A 17,362-nucleotide genomic window follows, 5' to 3' on the forward strand; every position below is an offset into this window, starting at 1 on the left:
TGCGTCACAGCTTCTTTCAAGCAATTCTTGTACCCTTATAAGCCCAAATGAAGGCGTTTATGGCCTGCTGAAGTTTTTCGATGGAGGGCTTGCCAAAATGCAGAGGGATTGTGTTAAAAAGGAAGGTGATCTTAGGCAATATTATCATTTTAACCAAATTTACCCTTCCAAAAATTGACAGGGGGAGGTGTACCCAACTCTTCATAAGCCGTGAGCAATCCCTTGTAACATTTGACATGTTGACTTCTGTAACTTTGTCTATCTCTTGTACTATCTTAACCTCTAAGTATCTCCTCTCTGTTTTTGGTCCGGTGTTGACTCTCCTCTAGGTTCAATGTCATGATCTTTGTTTTTCCTGAGTTTACCTCATAACCTGACACCTTCTCAAACTCATCTGCATGTTGTAAAACGACTGACCGGGCAGCGGAGAGATCTGAGGAGTAGATCAGTATATCATCCGCGAAAAGGGCTATGTTTCTCTCCCATCCTTCATACTTAAAGGATGGGATGTTCACCTTGTCTCTGAGCTTCTGAACAAAAGGCTCAATAAAGAGATTAAAAAGGAGAGGGGATAAAGAGCAACCTTGCCTGGTACCCCTGGTAATTTTGAAAGGTTTAGTTAAGTTGCCGTTAACTAGCATTTTCGCTAATGGATCTCGATAGATCAGATGGATGACTCTATGGAAATTATTGCCCATGTTGTATTTTTCTAACTTGACCGCCAAGTACACCCAGTTGACTCTATCAAAAGCCTGGGTGGCATCTAGGGTTAAGACGGCCAAGGGGATCGAATACGTTGAGGCGAGATCAATCACATCAATAAGGTCGTATGTGAGTTCATCCAGAACTCAAGATCTTTATAAACAACAGAATCATAGCCAGGATTAAAACGTCACCCAGATTTTTATATAGCTCTGTAGGTAACCCGTCCGGTCCTGCCGCTTTCCCACCTTTTCTCCTGAGTACTACTCTCTTAACCTCCTCCTGAGTGATTTCCTGCTTGAAGAGAAGCTGTTGCGATATATCTAGAGGTTTAATTCTAATCAAGCTCAGCCATTCCTCTACTTCATCCTTGCTGACTTCCCTGTTTTCCATATATAACTTCTGGAAGAAGTCATTAAAAAGCTCCCTCTCTTTCTGAGTCGGTAGTTAATTTGGCCTTAGTCAGTGTCCACTATTTCTTTTATCAAGTTACGTGTTCTATCTACTTTTGCTTTCCAGGCCAACATTCTCCCTGCCCCTTCCCCATACTCGAAATGAGCCAGCTTACTCCCCTCCCAGTGCTTTGTAACCCTCATCTGTAAAATAGTATCTAGCTGTTCTTTCAGTTTTTTCAATTTATCAACGTCTCCCTGCCTCATCTCCTCTTCCCCAATATGCCGCAGACCAGCCTCTAAGATCTTCATTTCTGTTTCTTATTTGGGCAACCTCCTCTCTATACCGCCTATTTCTGAAGCATAGTCTGCTGGTAATTTCCCCCCTTAAATATGCCTTTAAGGTCCCCCAAACTATCAAAAAGGAGGCCGACCCAATGTTATGGCTTAAAAATTTCTTTGTCTCAAGACACAGATAGTTAATTTCATCGGTATTCTGAATCGGTGTCTGGTCCAAAGTCCAGACTCCCTCCACCTTCCTATTTTTCATGTCCAGGTCCATATATACCCCTGAGTGGTCAGACAAATGGGCCGTCAGGTACCTGATGTCCTGAATTTTCTCTCTCTCTGACTGAGGCTGACCAAAAAATAATCTATTCTAGATCTATGGCCGTATTTCCTGTTGTAATAGGAGCGGCCCAGTTGGAGATCAGATCTATCCCTCCAAACGTCACTTAGCCCCGTCTGCTTCATCATGGAGTGTAAGTACACACGTGATTTAGGAGCCGCCAACGCTCTGCTGTTTAACGATTTATCTAACTTCGAGTCTAAAACAATATTGAAATCGCCAGCCATGATTACAGGGTCTGGGAAATCTAGCAAATAAAAAAAAAATTTTTAAGGGCTCCAGGCCATCACAATTCAGGCCGTAATACCCTACCAGAATAATTAAATTACCAAGCAGTGTCATTTTAAGGATGAATCATCTACCGCATAGATCGACTCGCAAGTCAATTATGTGTCTTAACTTTTTTCTTGATTATCGCACACCTCTTATATTGGCACTGTGATCAGTGCAGATCATATGTCCAACCTATTTTAATTTCTAAAAAATCTCAGTACATTCATTCTTAATAAGATTAGTTTCTTGCAAAATGATTATCTGTGCTGGGGAGTCCCTGAGGTGTTGCAAGATTGTTTGCCCTTCTCCGTTTAACACGTCCCCCCAAAAACTGGAGCATTCTCTGAACATTTTGCATTTGAGACATACAGGCAAGACCGCTGCTTATTTTTATGAGGTAAACAACCTGACTGAGGGGAATGAGGAAATCTTTTGTTTTTTTTCCCCGATATGTTCCCCCCCAGTGCACCCAACCCAGCCCCTCCACCCCACCCTGGAGAACCCATCCCACTATATCCCTGGACTCTGTTAGTCTTAGTTGCTACGCCCAAAGGCAACCCACCACCATAACCCTCTATCATGCAATAACTGGAGCCATATACATTTTAATAGATAGCTACACTGTTTTGTCCCCCTCTGCACCCCCCTGCGTTAGCTAAAGAGAAAAAGGAAGTGTAATATATTTTTTTTATATACATATATATATATATATATATATATATAATTATTTTTTTCTTACTCCACCCCCCTTCCATGATGGAAAGGGAACTAAGAAGAACTAAAGATAGAAAGAGAAAGAAGGGAGACCTAGAAAAAGTCCAAGTAGACCCCTGAAATGTTAACTGTTGCCTCTCTTTATGCTCCGCAGAAGCTGGTCCGTGTCTTGCTTATTACTTACACTGTGGATTCTGTTTTATGCACAACTTTTAAGGAGGCAGGAAATTTGAGTTGGGGCATGGCCCCTAACTTTTTTAATTCATCACGTTTTTTCCCCAGCTCCAATTGTTTATCTAAAGTAGCTTGGGCGAGGCCAGATCCGATTTCGAAGGAAAAATCTTTTCTCCTTAACGACTTAGCTTTCAGAGCCATGGATAGAATTTACTCTTTTAAAGAATAAGTGTGGAAATTCAGTAGGATTTTTCGGGGCTTAGTTTTGTTAGGGTACCTTCTAAAGGGTCCCTATGCACCCTTTGAATGTCTTTGCTTAGTTCTTGCTCGGTTTCTCCAATCTGGACCGTTTCTTTAAATAATGCAATAATAAAAGCCCTATGATCCTCTCCTTCCTTCCCTTCTGGAACGTTCAAAATTCGAAGGTTGTTCCTCCTAGAGTTGTTCTCCAATTGCTCCAACTTTTCACAAACCTCCTGTTCTTCTTTTTCAAGAGCTGATATATCGGTTTCCACGACACTTAACTAATCTTTTAGCTCCCCTACAGAGTTCTCAAGAGTTTGGGTCTTCCCATTTAGAAGATCTATTTTCTTTTCCAGAGACTCGCAGAAACACCTTATTTCTCCTTGGTTTGACTCAGATACTGCAAACCCCTTCTTTCATTTCATTTCATTTCAATTAATCTTTATTTCGGCTCTTTCGGCCATAAAAGATGCATAAGCAACAACAGTACATTTGGCACAGAGGATACACATACAGTCAATTCAACATGTCAATGGGAAGCAGAAAATATACAATTCATCAACTAATACAATAAATATCCAAGTTAAAAAATAGGCATAGTAAAACAGATATTTTTACAAAAACCACCACTAGCCAGTATCAGGGCAATCTAGCTTATATGCAATTTGCACCCATTTAATGTCTACAGATCAAGAGCCAAGTTTTTACGGGTATAACTAGCACTTAATAGGAATCTGCTAACACAAAAGACTGTAAGGCGTCCAGTGTCTGTTTTAACAATCCTATATGCTTCCAAGTATGAACGTATACCTAAGGCTTTACACAAGGGTTTAATCCATTTCCTCCTCGCTAGTTCGTAGACTGTACAGAAAAACAATATATGGCTGTCATCTCTCTCTGGTTTAACTGACAGCATGTGCAATTTATATTTTTTGATTGCCCTGAAAGCTTATCCCATTTCGCTAGTACAAATTTTGTTCTAAGTATACCATATCTAAATTTTAAGTACAGGCTTTTTGCTAGGGGTGGTTGGATCTCATCTAAAAAGTCTTCAAAAAATGGAGAGTCCTTGAAATCAAGAAAACTACGTGTAATGGATCCACATGAATCGCCATTTTGGAAATTGTGTATTATATAAGACCAAAATCTTGCCTTGACCAGAGTCTTACATCTTTGTCTCAAGCATGTTGGATCATCCCAAAAATGGGCAAGGCCTATCCGATAAAACCAATTTTTAACATACTTAAGCCAAGGGTTAGTAGTATAAACATCAAGGTTCTTGACTTCCAAGATTCCTTGTCTATAATCTTCAAGATCCAGAGTACTCCAGAGTCTGACCCAGAGCAAAAGTGGCCTAAGTAATGCAATGTGGTCTGTCCTTTTCATATTTAAGTCCATAAATAATGGAACAAGTGGTGTACATTTGGGCAGTCTCAAAAGCCTTCTATAAAAAGTGTTTTCACTAATCGTAAAGATGTTACCTGCCTTTACACCCCAGATTTCTGCTCCATATAAAGCACCAGATTGGGCCTTAAATTTAAAAACTTCTAGTGCTTGTGAGATGGACCTGCTTAAACTTGCCCCATGGCGCTTTATAATAGGCAAACCCCTTCTTAATTTCTTCTGAGAGGGTACAGAACATAGCTTCCATGGGCGTTGGTAATTTCCCTAAAGTGGTATCCGTTTCTGTAGCACAAATATTTAGCTCAACTTGGCCACCCTGGGATGTTGTTTTTGAAATCTCTGATGCCGCTTTTTTCCTTTCTCATTTATGGGAGCCTACTCTTGGCGACTTCCATGGTTTAATAGAGGGGGACCCCCCCATATCAGCCAGTTTTTCTAATATAGGCTGCTCCACAGACCTCTTTCTGAGTACCTCTGCCCGTTATGTTATGTCCACCATAATGGGCTGTACCTTGAAGTAGGACCTTAGGGAGGGGGTCATTTTTAATTTATGATCCACACTTTTCTTTCTCCCCCTTCCTGTTTTAATGCTACGGCCCACACTGCAAAAATGTATGTGAAGCAAATCCTTCCTCTGAGTCCTGTGTGCTTTCTTTGGTGAGAGGAGAGGAAGTTCCCCCATCCCCCCCAGTCCTAGCTTCTCCTTTGTAAAGCCTTGCTTCCTCCCTTGGGCTGTTGATTTGAGATGGTTTCAAAAAGCCCACCACGTCCCCTTTACTTTCTTTCACAAGCTCTCAGTCCTCAAAATCCCGCTGAGGTGTACAGTAGAGCTGCCTCGGTTTCTCTTGTAGCCCCCCAGTCTTCCCCCTATGTTTGCTCAGACCCCCCGCTTCCAGGACTGGAGGAATGGAATGTTTGCCTCCGTTGCCACGGAGGAACTCGCATGCTGCAGCCCTGTGGCTCCTCCTCCGCTTCCAACAGGTGCTCGCCGTGAAGACAGCTGGTAAAACAAGCTCGGCTCGGCGCATTTCAATAACCAAAGAAAGAAGGTATAATGTAGCTATACAGGGGGTAAGTTATATTGCTTATAATACACGGTACAAGATTCCAACTGGGGTAAGACTGCTACTTCATAGCGGTAAAGATGCGGGAGCCTCCGGCGTGCAAGTAATCAACTCACACAGCGGCCGCCATGTTCTCCAACAATCTCTGTTTTATCAGAGTTAAGTTTTAGATGGTTGTTATTCAACCAGTCTCTAATGAATAGCATATAGCATAGTGTTCTGAAAGAATACCTTAGAGTCCTGTGTCTCGTCAATTGTGAAAATCAACTGCATATCATCCGAATAATTATAGATTTTTACCTTCATTTGTTGGCGGGAGTGTATCAGGGGGCGGATGTAGAGATTAAAAAGATGGGGGGACAGGGAAGAGCCCTGTGATACCCCACAATCCGTGTTAACTGTGGCAGAGCTAAAGGGTACGAGACTGAATGAGTTCGATCTTTCAGGATGGATTTCATCCATTTTATTGCTGTACCCCGAAGACCTGCCGCAGCCATTCGATCCACTAATATCTCATGGTCAACGGTACTGATTCGGTCGAATGGGAAGGCCGAAAACCTGCTTGGTGGGGATCTAAAAAGTTGATCTCTTCGATGAATAATAATAATAATCCACATTTGTAAAGCGCACAATCACCCGTAAGGGTCTCTAGGCGCTGGGGGCCGTCGGGAAGATTAAGCAAGCTATTGCCCAGAGTCACATGGTGCTGGGCTAATCTGCCGCCAGAGCCGGGGATTGAACCCTGATCCCCAGATTCCAGCGTCAGTCGCCCTGGCCGCAGCGCCACACCTCTCCCACTATGAAGGATTAGAGTTGTTTAGCTCCATGTGCCTCGAGGATTTTGGCTGGATAGGGAAGAAGCGATATGGGCCTATAGTTATCTAACTGTAGGGGTTTCACAGCGTTTTTAAAACAAGCATTTACAATGCAACGGTTTCGCCTTTGGAAAAGTTAGAGCTATTGGCATTGTAAATGACAACATTTGTATTTATGTGTTGGTTTTGAAAACAGATAAATAAATGGCATTGTCATTTACATTGCCAATAGCTTAATCTCTCGCAAATGTGAGACCTATTGTACCCTACGGACGAGCTCAGCAGACAACAATTACTACCACACACACACACACACCCAGAGCCAGCTACACACACCCAGAGCCAGCCACACCCAGAGCCACACACACACCCAGAGCCACACTCAGCAGAAACTTCTCATTAACCTATTGCATGCTGTGTGTGTAATTTCAACGGGCATAATTATTAGATAAATATGGACAGTTGTTTTTTGGGGGGGTAGTGGTGGGCTAGGTTTCAAAATATCACAGACAATTCAGATAATGATTCCTTGATCTTCAGAGGAGTTTAGCGAAGGTAAGTCACCAACCATTCTCAACGAAGGCACCTTCTAGGTTTCATCACAAGCAGTAAATATGAAGGAGAATGAAGCTTCAGGAATGTTGTCCTTTTCTTACAAAACCTCAGCTCTTCCTCCAACACCTTTAAATGTTCTTTATACTCACAGTTCTACTAAAGTAATTACACTGTATTCATTTTATGACTCATGAAAGGGGGAAGAATGTGTGGCTCTTGTGGACCCCATGACCTTGGACTCACACTGATTTCTGTAGTTGATGCAGGTGGCCACTGAAGTCATCAGACACCTAGCCACATCCAACTGTGGATGCTCATGGCCAACCCTTTAAACCATACTAAAGGCCGCCCAATCCCCCTGTCACTATTCATGCCCATGGCTGATTGGTGCTCCATAAGGATGGCCAGTGGTGACCCGGCGAGATGAGCAGTTCAAGGGAAAGACTCTAGGACCCATGTCTGAAAGGGGACAGATTGTGGAAGCTGCCTCCCAGTATGCCCTCTGCCCTTCAATGGTGAGCAGAGGGCAAAGCCCCCAGTAGCCTGCAGCCTTGTACTAGGGTTTCTCCCAAGACACTATCTCATTTCTGGCAGCTGGCCTGTGACCGACCTATGCCACTGTCTTCACGCTTGGGTTTCACTTTTCACCGAGCCAAAACACAGATTCAGGTGTGGGGGCCCTGCGGGTATGCTAAAATGGGAGCCCATATGGGGCTAGTGAAGCCTGTGGTTGGGAGGGGACAGGACGGGCGGTGGACCCAGAAATGTGAGTCCTGGTGCACAAAAATTCTTTGCATTTGCAAGTCAAGCGAACGCAGAACAATCTCCAATGCACAAAAGTGCCTAATTGCATGTCAGCATTGCAGTGCATGTTGTAGTAGAGCAGGCGGTGGCCATCTGCAATGTGGAAGCTTAGCTGTCAAGTTGACAGCTCACATTCTGCCTGCGCGAGCTGCAGGCGTCAGCAGGAGCAGGCAGCGGCCTCATTGTCTCTTCTACTGAATGCTTTCCCCAGGGTACAGTTCACAATGAGGCTCTTTTGTGGCATCGAGACCCTTGTAAAAGATTTTTGCCTGCGCATCGTACTTAAACACAGAACCCGCGCGCAACCTTTTGTCCATCAGGGCCACCGTTGGGCGGGAAAGAGAACTTTCAGTGCATGTGTAACACGAAGTCTTGCGGTGCATTCAAGGGATAGTAAGTAACCTGTACAACGTCTACTGAGTAACAAAGTCGCGTAGCAAAGATGTCGTGGGCACATGCTGCAAGAAAGGAAACTGCTCCTTTGACTACTGCTGTGGTAGTAAACAGACAGTATCAGGGTTCAAAAGGCCCTTTATGGCTCTCGGCCCGGGTGCCACTGCACCTGCTGCACCAATGGTAGCAACGCCCATGTGAACAATCCGTCCATAAAACGGCCTGAAGTCTGAAGATATAAGGGTCTGTGTACCTTGTAACTCTTCTGTAAAGCTGTCTGCAAAGTGTCCCGAAGACAGAGACGCAGTATACAGTTTAACCTGCCTGTAAAGTGCTTTGAAGTCTAAGAACAAAGTGCGCATGTCTGTAAAACACTGAGATCTGAGGACAGTAAGTTCGGTTTGAGGTATGATGTGTTCGGAAGCGCTAAGAAGGCTGATGTATTGGGTAATATGTTTGCAAAGCACCGTGAAGTACGAGGCTAGACAGTGGTGTCCTCTGTGTAAGCAGTCTGCAAAGCCTTCTGAGGGCAGAGGCGCTATAGAGTATGCAACCTGTCTATAAAGCGCATTGAGGTTTGAGGGCAAACGGTGCTGTATGTGGAGCATGTCTGTAAAGCGCTGCGAGGACTGATGTGCTTAATATGTTTATAATTATAAAGCACCGTGAGGTACGAGGTTAGACAGTGCTGTACTCTGTTAGCGGTCTCTAAAGTGTTCCGAGGACAGAGGCGCGATATAGTGTGCAACCTGTCTGTAAAGCGCCTTGAGTGCAAACGGTGCTGTATTATGTGTATCTTGTCTGCAAAAGCACTGTGAGGTCTTAAGACTGAAAGTGCTGCATGACGTAAGTCCTCGTTCTGTAAGTCATGCGAGGACAGCGGCGCTATATAATCTTCAAAGCGCTGTGAAGTCTGTAATTCCATATAATAAACAAGCACACGGACAGCGGGAGGGGGGCGGGAGGGGGGGACACGAACAGCGGGAGGGGGGGGCAGGAACGGGAAGACGGACAGCGGGAGGGGGGTGCGGGAACGAACGGACACACGGAAATACAGTTTAACCTGCCTGTAAAGTGCTTTGAAGTCTAAGAACAAAGTGCGCATGTCTGTAAAACACTGAGATCTGAGGACAGTAAGTTCGGTTTGAGGTATGATGTGTTCGGAAGCGCTAAGAAGGCTGATGTATTGGGTAATATGTTTGCAAAGCACTGTGAAGTACGAGGCTAGATAGTGGTGTCCTCTGTGTAAGCAGTCTGCAAAGCCTTCTGAGGACAGAGCCGCTATAGAGTATGCAACCTGTCTATAAAGCGCATTGAGGTTTGAGGGCAAACGGTGCTGTATGTGGAGCATGTCTGTAAAGCGCTGCGAGGACTGATGTGCTTAATATGTTTATAATTATAAAGCACCGTGAGGTACGAGGTTAGACAGTGCTCTACTCTGTTAGCGGTCTCTAAAGTGTTCCGAGGACAGAGGAGCGATATAGTGTGCAACCTGTCTGTAAAGCGCCTTGAGTGCAAACGGTGCTGTATTATGTGTATCTTGTCTGCTAAAGCACTGTGAGGTCTTAAGACTGAAAGCGCTGCATGGCGTAAGTCCTCGTTCTGTAAGTCACGTGAGGACAGCGGCGCTATATAATCTTCAAAGCGCTGTGAAGTCTGTAATTCCATATAATAAACAAGCACACGGACAGCGGGAGGGGGGCGGGAACGGGGACACGAACAGCGGGAGTGGGGGCAGGAACGGGAAGACGGACAGCGGGAGGGGGGGTGCGGGAACGAACTGACACACGGAAATACAGTTTAACCTGCCTGTAAAGTGCTTTGAAGTCTAAGAACAAAGTGCGCGTGTCTGTAAAACACTGAGATCTGAGGACAGTAAGTTCGGTTTGAGGTATGTGTTCGGAAGCGCTAAGAAGGCTGATGTATTGGGTAATATGTTTGCAAAGCACCGTGAAGTACGAGGCTAGACAGTGGTGTCCTCTGTGTAAGCAGTCTGCAAAGCCTTCTGAGGACAGAGGCGCTATAGAGTATGCAACCTGTCTATAAAGCGCATTGAGGTTTGAGGGCAAACGGTGCTGTATGTGGAGCATGTCTGTAAAGCGCTGCGAGGACTGATGTGCTTAATATGTTTATAATTATAAAGCACCGTGAGGTACGAGGTTAGACAGTGCTGTACTCTGTTAGCGGTCTCTAAAGTGTTCCGAGGACAGAGGCGCGATATAGTGTGCAACCTGTCTGTAAAGCGCCTTGAGTGCAAACGGTGCTGTATTATGTGTATCTTGTCTGCAAAAGCACTGTGAGGTCTTAAGACTGAAAGTGCTGCATGACGTAAGTCCTCGTTCTGTAAGTCATGTGAGGACAGCGGCGCTATATATTCTTCAAAGCGCTGTGAAGTCTGTAATTCCATATAATAAACAAGCACACGGACAGCGGGAGGGGGGCGGGAACGGACAGCGGGAGGGGGGGCGGGAACGGGGACACGAACAGCGGGAGGGGGGGCAGGAACGGGAAGACGGACAGCGGGAGGGGGGTGCGGGAATGAACGGACACACGGAAATACAGTTTGACCTGCCTGTAAAGTGCTTTGAAGTCTAAGAACAAAGTGCGCATGTCTGTAAAACACTGAGATCTGAGGACAGTAAGTTCGGTTTGAGGTATGATGTGTTCGGAAGTGCTAAGAAGGCTGATGTATTGGGTAATATGTTTGCAAAGCACGGACAGCGGGAGGGGGGGCAGGAACGGGAAGACGGACAGCGGGAGGGGGGTGCGGGAACACACGGAAAGCACTCACCTGGACCTGGACTTCCTCCGGCGGCGGTCGGCCGCGGAATGACGAAAAGAAACCTCGACGAACACAAAAATAAACCCCGCCCACAGCCGCACTGACGTGTCCAAAGGGGCCGGATGAGAAAAATTCTCAGAAACGTCCACGAGTCGCCTCGCAGGATGACGGACGCCTCTGTTTGCCAATGGCTAGCGTCCATTTATGGAGCTAGCCAATGGGAAACAGAGGCGGGACGAACATCCATACTGTTAACAGAAGTTTTCGCCTGGGCGGAGCACTGCGTGCTACGGCCAGGCAAAACCTAAAAAACAGGATTATGACTGCTTCTTTGAATATGTGGGGACAACTCCTTGTATGTGCTAGTGGTTAAGTAAGGAAGGAGTACTGTCTGGGAAGGTAGGAAAGATGATTTATTGCCTCCAAAATAGTCTTATCCTACTTTCCCTTGGCCAGAGAAGCAAGTGGGGAGCCACACTTAATATGCAGTTCCGGATTACAAAATAGGCAAAGTAGGCACCGGCCTATGAGCCCCACTCGCATTTAGGGGCCTGTGACAACGGAAGAAAATTACAATCGAGCTTTCTTAAATATTGTTTCTAAAAGATGGGGGGAAAAAAGGAATCAACTCAAAGAAACGAAAAGGTTATATTATAGACTCTATTGATAACACACTGTATTACTGTATTGTACCCATTAACAACCTAAAGTACATAAACCAGAGACATTAGATTGACATAACAGTTTGTCTCTTAAAAGCTCATCTTCTGGCAACTGCCAGTTTGTAAAAATAAAAAAGTCCGATGCATTGGGAGCTAGGAGATCATTTGTGGGGGTCCCGAAAATTTGACTGCCTAGGGGCCTCCACAGGGTTGAATCCGTCACTGTTAACATGGCCTTTCCTCACCGTTTAAATTTTTTTTTAAAAAATGCCTACTTTTGCCATCCACTTTTTGTCCCTCTCCCTGTCTGAGGCTGTGTTCTCTGCTCTTCATCAGCGCAGAGAGCCAGCAGTGTGCTGGTGGATTTCTGGTGCCCCCTGTGCTATCTTCTTGCAGGTAGTAACCCCATTTAGAAACTGGTATTCATGACAGCGGCTCTGAAAGAGAGCCGCACATGACTACGTTGTTGATCTTAGCCACAAACATTTCCACTAGTTAACGTTTCAGTGTTCCAAGACTATGCAGCGGCTATTTCATTTTTGCGCAACACGCTGTTGTAAGTATGTGATTAACAACAGGGCTCCCTTTAAGCGCAAGTTGTGCTTCTGAGCAAAGTTGCCTCGGTTACGATACTGTCTTGGCCAGATTTCTTCGAAGAGAACCTAAGTCTGCAGGAAAAACCAGGAATTTAGTTGAAGTACGTTGTGACCACCGGGATGCTAATCTCTCGGATCTTAAAAGTCGATTTGGTACTGTAGTGTTAGCTGCTTATTTCCGGGAAAAGAATTGCTTGCTGGTTTTTACAGTGGAAACCGCTATAGGAACTACCGTCCATGAGTCACACTTTGCTATCTTTGAGGATCACTTCTTAATATACATGAACCTTAACCAGGTTCAACCACTGCTACGGCTGACATTCTTGTTATCAATAAATGTCCTCTAGCGCTTCATAACAGGTCAGAGGAAAGGAAGCATCAGTTGCTCTCCTGGCACATTCTTCTGCACCAGAAACCTTTGGTCCCCAGGCCTTGTAAGCTAAATGGATTTTGCCACCCTCTAGTTGGATGTCAACTTTTACCCTCGGGCCTATGCTCTTAGAAAATGGGTCGACCACAAGTAGAAAACTTGCATGGGTTATGGGGATCATATTGACATTTTGTGAAGTAAATCATGGGGGAATGGGTCGGTATTGAGACCACTCTAAACTTGGCAGATCTTCTGTAGGGTTATTTGAGGCCTCCCACTGTGGGTCCTGAGAAATCCAGGAACTTAACAGGTAAACGTTTTCAAGTCTTTATCACACATTAGCCTAGAATACAGAGAAATGACAGCCAACTATGGTCATAACTAAGCACAGGCATAGGCGAGAATTTGGAATATGAACTAAAATGATACCTAACGCACGCAGCAGCAGGAAATGGTGGCAATCCCAGTGAGATTGCACCCTCTGTGGGAAACCAGTAAGGTTTTCTAGAAATGCCCTCACCCACAAACTAAAATAATACACTTAACATTTTAGTAAGGGGCTAGCAAAAGCCTGCATTACGTTTTATCGATTTGAAGAATTATGCCAATATCCTTCATACCGTTGCTCTGGTTAGCCAGGTGTAGCGCAGCCCCTGTGTTGACAAATTCTAATTTCATTTGCACTGGTCAGTTTATTAAAGTACCCAGTGGCATCTGTTGGTCCCTGGTAGAGCTGCTAAAGCCTGGGTTTTTAATATTGTGCAACAGTCTGCCAAAACATTTTTACTGACTTTCATTTAAGGGTTGTACATGGATAAGGCTCAAATATTGAGGCAGGCACATATCATTGATAAACAAGGGTATTGGTTATAATCACTCAATTTTATAACTTCCACCAAAACACAATGTGATCTCCATAAATGGAAAAAACTTTTATATAACTTAATAAAACAGTGACATATAACACCATATTGTGTTATCCTATTTGAGAGGAGGGGTCAAATTTGTAGGTGACAGTAATGGAAATTTGTGACAGAGGACCCCCTCGGCACCAGCGTGATACTACTGATTGCCTAAACCTTCAGTGTCAAACACAGCTTCAAAGTTTACCAAAAATACACATTTACCAGCAGGACCAATTCCTTTGTTGTCAAAAGATTTTTGGACGAGCTGTGCCAGTGTATGATTTCGCTGTGCCAATGTGCATGGTAGTGTCTCTGTGATACATTTGAGATCATTGACTCAAATAATGTGTGCAAAGATTGCAGAACAGACTTTCTCTCTGCATTATCTGATGTCATTGTCAACATACATTCAGGGCCGGACTGGGAACCGAAATCGGCCCTGGCAAAGTGCTCAGCCGGCCCCCACCTCTCCCCTGGGGGTGCGACCGCACTCTTTGCCAGGGCCGATTATCGGCCGATTTTGTTACAGGGCCGTTTTTGCAGCTATGCTGCAAAACGGCCCTGTAACAAAAACGGCCCCCTGGGGCCCAAAACCGGCCCCCACCCATGCGGCCGACCGGGGGATTGCCCAGTGCCCACAACGGCCAGTCCGGGCCTGCATACATTCCAGAGATACAGTATTAGTATTTTAATCTGTACTTTGATTTTCTACATAGGGGTGTCTTAATAATATTTAGAAGGGAGATTTTTACTGATTAAAAATAGTTATTTTAACTGGTCTTACTGCAGATTTAAACTGCAGCAGCCATTCAACAATGGTAGGCCTGAAGCAATGTTTTCATTGTCACAATAGTGATGGCATAGTAAGTGCTACAGTTCACTAGTGACGTTTTAACGTCCAGACCCTGGGTGCATTTTTTCATTTTCCTTCCATGTGCTAGGGACTTTCAGATGACATAAACATATCAATTAGGAATAGGCCAATTCAACAATTTTTAGGTCTCGAGCGAAGCGAGACTATAGGGGCCTAAACAAACTTTAACTAACTGGCGATTTGATGCTGTGCCCGTGCGCTTTTAGGTCAATGCGCAAGCATCCTCCCCCACCTCTTATCCTCTTTCATTCTTTGTCCACTTCCCCTGCTCCTAGCCCTTCTCCCCTGAATCTCTCCCCTTGCCTGCTTCATAACATGTATCTACGCCACCTAGCCCCCTGTGCCCTTTGTAAGCACTCCTCCTCCCTTTGTTGGGGAAAGATTCAATATTCATACTCTGGAGTCTCAGATACCCCTCTGAGAGAGTCCACTGTGTCAAGGGAGTCACTCACAGTTGAGGTTATGGTATGGCTCCCCTTGTCAAAGCACTCCCTCTCCCCTTGTTGGGGAAGGATCCAGTAGTTAGGCCTTGGAGTCTCAGAGACCCCTCTGGGAGAGTCCACAGTGTCAAGGGATCCACTCACAGTTGAGGTTATGGTATGGCTCCCCTTGTCAAAGCACTCCCTCTCCCCTTGTTGGGGAAGGATCCAGTAGTTAGGCCTTGGAGTCTCAGAGACCCCTCTGAGAGATTCCAATGCGTCAAGGGAGCCTCATTCAACTGAGATGTGGGAATGATTCCACTTCCCCTGGGAACTCACCGGACTTAGGATGCAGCTTTTACTCGTCCTCCGGTTTGTGCCCCCATCACCATCCCCTCCTCTTTCATACTCTGTCTCTCTCCCTCCCCCACCTCTTTCCCTCCTTCATTCTTGGTCTACTTCCCCTGCTCCTACCCCCTCTCCCCTGAATCTCCCCCATGCCTGCTCTTTCCCTTACTTATATGTCCCTATTATTTTTCTCGACCTAACATGTAACTATGCTCTGAAACTGTGTAATCTTGTAATGATGTAACCTGCAACTATGGTCTGATACTCATGTAAAGCGCTCTGATACCTTCGGGTCTAGCCAGCGTAAATAAAACCTTTCAAATAAATAAATAAAATAAAACTACCAGGCAAGCCTTGATCCGGAACTTTGAAGGGAAAAGGAAAAGAGCAAGGCTAAGAATGACCTGGCATTGAGGCCTCAAGGTTGTTGCAGGGAGATGGGTTACACCTGGAGCCAGATTGAAAGAAAAACCCAGCACAGAGATGGCAGGAGAGTACTGGTTGGAGGGCTATACCCCAGGAGGGGTGGTGGGCTTAAGTGAGTTGGATCAAGTAGGTGTGTAGTGCCCTCCTTTAATGGACATTTCATATGATGCATAATCTTGTACCATTGGCATCTGGATCCTCTGAAAGAGTTTTTTTAAAAAGATTTGAGCTAAATAGAAGCAAGTGGTTGGGACCAAGAACTTCGGTAGGTTGGAACTCTTTTAACAGTACTTTTTTTGAGTCGGGGATATTTTAGTATTTGTAAATAGTTGGAAATTTCAGTGCAGAAAATGCTTGAATATTGGGAATCTTGTTAACCGGGCAAACATGGTGAACAAGAAAAGCAGCTTTGCTTTCTGTGTTTGTGTGTGCTCAAACACTTGCACTGATACTCGTTGTCTTTCTCTACTTCTCGTGCGCTCCCCACACTTTTCTTTCTTTTTCTCACTATTTTACGCTGTCTGTTGCATCTTGAGGGATAGCATATGTGTATTTATGATTGAGTTGCACTTCAATAAAAAACTTGTGTTTTTGAGGTCTAATAATGTGAGGCCCATTTCTGCACAAACCAAAGTTTGCGATAGTCTGCATCTGATTTTCATTTTTTCTTCTTTTAACTAAATTCATGGATGAAAGCCACTGCCTTAAGGTAACCCTTAACAGTTGTGTCTCATTCTACACCCCGTGGACTTTTTTTTCTCGAGGGTACGTCACAATCCATAAATACATTTCAACATGTACAATAATCAAACATCCCGCCTACAGTATAATCCTCTGATTCGTGCTGTCTGTGTGTTCCCAATACATCCCACAGCCTCTTGTTCTCTTACTGTATTCTTCTATTGGGATTTTCTTTTTTATAAAGCCGTGAGGCTTTGGAACGATCCCTTAGTATTTCCCTGGGTGCAGCTTTAAGTTTACACTCTAGCCGACATCATGCTTCTATTAAAATATTTGTCAGGATAGAGATAAAAAGGAGATGTGTAGGAGTCAAAGAGTGTGTTCCCTCACTGGCTATGAAGCCTCACCCCATTGATTATTCAGGGAAGTAAAGACATGCTGCAGAGAATTGTGTGTCATATGCATCAGAGCTGCTGGTATTGTCACAACCTTGGTGCTACAGTGAGGACTGCCTTTCTCTTTTTGACCAAATAGTGTGCTTTGCCAAGGCCTATGATGGGGGAGCAGTACTATCTAAGCGAAATGGACATGCAGACACCAGTATCACTCACTGATCTGATGAGATCTAGCCACCAGATTAGTATGCAGTGCACAAGCTGTGAATGATGGTGCTAACTCTACTCCCAGGAAGAGGGACACGGCCTATGCCTGTGCTCATTGCGTCCAGTCCTGCTGTCACAGGTCATGAAAACCTATCTAAGATAGAGGGCTGTTATATTGTGTGTTTGCCTATGCTTAGCGTTGTTTTAATTTAACTCTTGCTCCTCTCCTTCTGTGCTGCTGTCTTTCCTTGTAATGTTTTTACGTCCCTATCTTTATTTCTGCTAATGCTGTAGTTGGATTTCAACTTTCAAAAGCCCACATTTCGCTTGTTATACTTGTGAAATCCGCCTTCTCTCTGCTTGTGACATCAAATGGCAGGAGTTGGGTAGGTAAGGAGACTGGTCTGGCATAGTAGATATGTGAATGCATGAGTGAGCATGAGGTATGGAATTGCTCAAGAATAGAGCAAATGCACAGTTGTGCTTAGTGCCTGGAAAGACCATAGTTCATCTTGCACTGGAAATAAGTTTTTGTC

At 44.7% G+C, this 17,362-nt stretch overlaps 1 protein-coding gene across 2 annotated transcripts in view; it reads left to right on the top strand.

The window, feature by feature from the left end:
- The window catches only part of TRIP10 (thyroid hormone receptor interactor 10), a 157,362-nt gene that overhangs the window by 74,692 nt on the left and 65,308 nt on the right, over positions 1 to 17,362 (top strand). The gene's annotated exons all lie outside the window — the stretch shown is intronic.

Source organism: Lissotriton helveticus, chromosome 1_1 (assembly GCF_964261635.1).
Source record: "Lissotriton helveticus chromosome 1_1, aLisHel1.1, whole genome shotgun sequence".
NCBI lineage: Eukaryota > Metazoa > Chordata > Amphibia > Caudata > Salamandridae > Lissotriton > Lissotriton helveticus.